The sequence below is a fragment of the Apostichopus japonicus genome, chromosome 19 (genome assembly GCF_037975245.1).
Source record: "Apostichopus japonicus isolate 1M-3 chromosome 19, ASM3797524v1, whole genome shotgun sequence".
Classification (NCBI taxonomy): Eukaryota; Metazoa; Echinodermata; class Holothuroidea; order Aspidochirotida; family Stichopodidae; genus Apostichopus; species Apostichopus japonicus.
Window position 1 is genome coordinate 29,449,653 of NC_092579.1, and position 6,189 is coordinate 29,455,841.

A 6,189-nucleotide genomic window follows, 5' to 3' on the forward strand; every position below is an offset into this window, starting at 1 on the left:
GATTTTCCTTTTGCAAAATACAGCTGCCAATCCCACTCCTATGCATACGTTTTAAATAACGTAATCAAATATAAATATTTGTGTTTGTTTCGTATCTGTCACTGCGTCACGAGGGGAAATTTACCTTTCTTCTAGTATTTTCTCCCTCCTTATATTTTGCTTCTGACGAAAATGCAAAAGTATTATTTGAAGATGTTATTTTAACAGTGTTATATAATATAACATAATATTTATATGTAATGTGACTCATTGAGTCTATAGTACGGAAGTCTTTCTTTATTAGTAAAGCATCTATTTCTGTTCGCATATTGATAACAACGACGCAAGACGCGAGAGACAAACCATTGTAGCGTCTCGTATTCTTGTTTAATATAAATTACAATAAATAGAATAAAACAAAAACGGTTAGCAAACTGCTTATCCACTAAAGAGCCTGTGTTATAGAAAGTGTCAAAGTATATGGGCCTGAGGTTTCGATCCTATCAGGATCTTCTTCAGAGGCTGAATGACACTTACATTATACAAATTACGATTGTGTTGACAATTTTGAGAATCTTTTAGGGCTCCTATCTTAACGGTTTAGTGCAGGTCAACTCTTTATCAAAGTGCTATAAGAAGGGAGGGTGGTTAGGGTGGTAGAATTAGAAAGGGTGTGGTTGGTGGGGGTATTGGAGTGACCAGCTGGGGCTGCTACTGATAAAGCACTGCTTACATAACAAGGGTATATATATTATAAAGCAAGATATTGATATTATTGATATGGGTGTCTGTGATCTATAACACTCACTCATTATGTGCGGGAAATTTAAATTTACGTGCCAAACCCCTGTGGCATCGAAATATGCTAGACGAGTCCCAAAATGGTCCTCTCAGACCATGCTTTTGATGACCATGAGTTGAGGCACCAAATAAGATTGATTTCGTTGGAGGCTGACAAAGTATGACGGGTATATTACACATATTTTATGGTATAGGAAAGTTAATTCGAAAAGCACCAAAAATATCATTTGATCAGGTCCATTAATTGAATCTTATCGACGTGTTTTGAGTTCCCGGATTACTGTCTACGAGTTATGTCTCGATCATAGAGGATTGAGCTCTGTGTTGAGGAATAACGTATTTTGTATGGTATATTAATGTATCATGGTAAATATATAGGTTAAAATAAACTTACATCGGTGATCACGCTCACAACGTACGTACACTAACTTTATTGACATCACGATAACGTAATATAAATATGCGAAAGCTGGGGTGTGGGTGTGGGGGCAGGGCGGGGAGTCGTTACAAAGTATGGCATTTCTGTGAAAATCATTTCGGGAAATTCCCCTCCCCCTTGCCGTGTCGAGGCCCTGCTATCTAAATCGGTTATTCAAGTTATGCATATATCGATTGATCCTTTAAGTTACATATTAATTTGATTGCTCCAATAAGAGTAATCATGAAAATCAAAGCATTGGGTAAATTTCTGTGCGCGGAATTATTCATTTGAAAGAAAAATTTGGTCCTCTCCTTATTCCGAGTCACATTAAATATTATATATAACTCACTGTGTGACAGAAGTGTGCTTGAGAAATATTAGAAAATTTCTGTCGAGGGTTCGATTTACGGCCATAATTAATTCAGTTTCGAATCTTTATGCAGCGCCCTCGTGAGAGATATTGGTAACATGAAAGTCTTATATATATGCAAAACGTGATTGAAGATTCAACATCTGAATGTATACTATGGAAATGAAAATCATGAAACTCACATATGGAATGGAACACATATATGTACCAGCTAAGATGGATAGACTGGACCAGACTAGACCAGATGTATCAGGCTAGACAGACAAACTGGACCGACTAGACTAGATTTATTTTATATACAGCCTAGTGCAAATGGACAAGACTAGATAGAAAGACTGGACCAGACTAGAACCAGATGTACCAGACTAAACAGACAGACTGGACGGACTAGACCAAATGTACAAGACTAGACAGAAAGACTGGACCAGGCTAGACCAGATGTACCAGACTAGACAGATAGACTGGATGGACTAGACTAGATTTATTATTATTATTATATACAGCCTAGGGCAAATGAACAAGACTAGATAGAAATACTGGACCATACTAGATAATTAGACTACACAGACTAGGGCAAATGGAGAAGACTAGATAGACTGGACCAGACTAGACCAGATGGACAAGACTAGACAGACTGTTCACACCAGACTAGATAGGTGAGACCAGACTAGACAAGATATATCAGACTAGATGACAGCTAGACTTGACAGATTAGGCCAAATGTACCAGAATAGATCATTATATACGCAGACTAGACCAGATACACCAGACTAGATATATAGACTGGATAGACTAGACTAGATACACCGAAGTAAATACATAGACGAGACTAGACTGGACCAGATATATCAGACTAGGTAGACTGAACATACTAGACCAGACTAGATTGATAGACTGGATAGACTAGACTAGGTACACCGGAGTAATGGATAGGTGAGACTAGACTGGACCAGATATATCAAACTAGGTAGACTGAACAGACAAGACCAGACTAGATTGATAGACTGGATAGACTAGACTAGATACACCGAAGTATATATATATACTAGACCAGATCTAACAGACTAGATACAGACTCGACCAGACTAGAAGTTGCAAGCGTCTAGTTTTGCGGTTGTCTTTCGTCGCCATTTTATGGTCACATTCAGGTTAGATAAATACACCTACTCTACTCTTGATGAAAAGAAACATAAAATAACAAAAAAAAACAAAGAATAACAAGGGTTAAAAGAAAGATATATATGTAAAACGAAATCGAAAACTGATATGAAATAACATTATGAAGTCATCAAGGTATATTTAAATAAAACAAAAAACTTGACAACACCTTTATTAATGATAAGTCATATCGTCGAAGTTTCCCTTTCATACTCATCAAAGGTAATTAAAATACAAGTCAAAAGGTTTACATTACTAATTAGGTGAGCGTGACTAACAAGCCACTTCCTGATGTTATCTCGCATATTTGTTTATAATTGTCTACCCATTCATCATAAGCTGGGATCGGAGATTTGTTTCCTTAAAAAAAATAAAACTTAAACATATCACTTAAGCCTATACTGATAATGAAGGTGCATGTGTTTTATTTTTTTTTTTTGATTCCGTGACACTTATTCACTTCGGTAGATACCTAGTTTTTTGTTTTTGTTGTAGTTCTCATGTCAACAGTGGAGTGAGTACATTAATGTTTGTTTGTTTATTTTTTTTATCACAAAAAATACAATGTGAAAGGAAGTCTTCTATAAAGCCTGAATTGGCTTAACAGAGTAGAAGACTCCCTGGTAAAGAAGAACAAATATAATACAAGTTGAATGAGCAGAATGATAAGTAACTTGCATTGTTTAGACAAAATGGTGAAACTTCTTGCTGACCTATTCGTGATATATATTAATAATGTTGCTCTCTAGTCGTCGTATTGGTACTATATGTAGACCGGGCATTACCGAATTAGGGCAGAATGCGCAAAACAAGAAAAACGAAAAAAGGCTGAGGGAGCAGGAAAGCATTAAGAAGATATGACAAGAATATACAAGAGAAAAGAGAATAAGACAAGAATAAAACAGAAATACAATACCTGTGAAAGTTGACACTTTTAGAGTCTGATCTGACATTTCTAATGAAAGCGAGACTCGGTAACGGTCAGACGCTAAATATTGCATATAATCTTGGCTTGAGTTTCCGATAATATCCAAAAGTTTGAAATACAAATTTTCGATTCATCACTATCACTTTCGATTTGGATGATTTCTACTATGAACATTTCTTGCAAAGTATAAATAACACGCAACTTACCCAATCGAGAGCAGTCGGTTTGACGTCACCATAATACTCCTGAATATTCAGCAATCTATAGAGCGTGTATTAGTATAGCATGTACACCATTGATACCAGATCCGCGATTCCAGGCAATAGAATGATTTGTCGACGAACCAGGTTGCTTTATTGGATGCATGTGTTTTGGGATTTCACGGGGCATTACGTATGTACGTAAAGGTCGTTTTAGACCAAGTCGCAATGCACCCATGAGATCCCAGAACCAAGTCCAATCGAATGAAGTGTCCGATAACAGGCCGTGCATCTGTATCTTGGATAAGGTGATGAGCTAAGACATACTGAGAGTATTTAGCCATGCAGTATTCCATAGTCGAAGAATAAAAAAATAAATATAAACTCTCCTAAACTGTTTGTGATAAAAACTGATCCTTGACGTGAAATTAGTCGGACAGAAAACAAATGGGTAAAGATATGGGTTAGACTTGCCATTTTGAAAGTTATCCACATGATAGATTAAATAGCGACGTGTACCTAACACTACGCAACATAACACTCTACTATATAATACTATACTAAAGGTGTATAATATACTATACTACACTACACAACACTCTACTATACTAAAGTATATATCATATACTATACTACACAACATAAGACTACTATACAATACTATATACTAAAGGTATATAATATACTATACTACACTAAAGTATGTTTACTATATTACACTATACTACACAACACTCTACTATACTTAAGTATATATCGTATACTATACTACACAACATAAGACACTACTATACAATACTATATATTAAAGGTATATAATATACTATATTACACTAAAGTATGTATACTATACTACACTATACTATACAACACTCTACTATACATAAGTATATATCGTATACTATACTACACAACATTATACTATACTACACAATACTATACTAAAGGAATATCATATTTTTGGGAACTTTTGTCCTTTATGTTATAGTTGTTGTGTAGGGTCAACACTAATTGTATCATAAACTGATTTAATCTCAGGTTGATTATATTTATTTTCTGTTTTAATAATAGAAATATAGAAAATCGTACCATTTTGATTGTTTGTGTGAAAGTATTTTGATATAATCAAAATACGCCCGTTGGAATATATAACTGCAGTTTACGTGGGACAGTGGGATATGCTACATAGCGACTGGAAAAAATAATAACTTATTCACACCGAGATTGGCCTAGTGATAACAATAAAGGTACATTTGTTCCTGCGCAACTTTTGATTGTCAATCCATTATTCATTTTGATTTTAGGGATGAAGTTAAGGCTATATATTTCTATATCGAGCATTTCAAGAAAACCCGTTAAAAGTGCAACTTGTAAGAGTGGTTGAAAATACCATATGTAAAAACAGATATTTCTTAGAAAGGTTGATAACTATGCACACATTTGATAAACAGGAAAGACGGGGGAGTAGGCTCTGAGGCAACATTTGAATGATATTCGACGTTCTTGAAATAACTGATGCATATAATGTAATGAAGGTTGCGACATTATAAACACAACCAACGCATTTTGTTGTAAAGGTTACAGCATCATTGTAATAACTGAAACAATCAGTATATAGGAAAGGCCTTCTGTATCTCAGCGCGGCCATCCTAAACTGTCATCACGTGACTTCACGTTGTCGCGTTGCCATGTGGTCCTTACACCTTTAATTTGTTGACATTGTTAACTTTCCGACCAATTCTTTCGTCGTTCGTTTCCTATCAGCTCATTTGATTTTATATCCTGAAGAATCATCATTACCGGTAAAACCTGTCCACTTCATCCTCTTGGTCTATCCAATTTCCTTCCCAAATTTATATTTCGACAAGACCATTTTTTTTTATCTTAGCAGGTACCTTTTGTGGTTTGAAAATGGATATTTGAGGGAAGGTTTTGGTCGCCGAGTATCATTATTAAAAAAATGAAAAATATAGTTGACTTGTATATTACTCGGCTATAATAGTACAAACTTCCATACGGACATCATGCATGCATGGCACTGCAAGAAATGCATGCATGCGCTAAAATCGGAATATTGATTATGTTGATAGAAAATTGATCCCGTTTCAAATTTGACGCATTCTTTGAAACATTGTTTTTGTTTCATATTCCATATACAAGGGATCACTGAGGAGGGATTAAGTGATCATCGACATAGATCTGACATTGCTATGGACTAATACAAAACTCACGGAGGAACACATGAGATGTCGGGCGTGTCGGTTTCAAACAGTAATATTACAAAAGTTTCCACGTGGTGTGATTTTGCACTTTGCGATTACTGATGTGTATA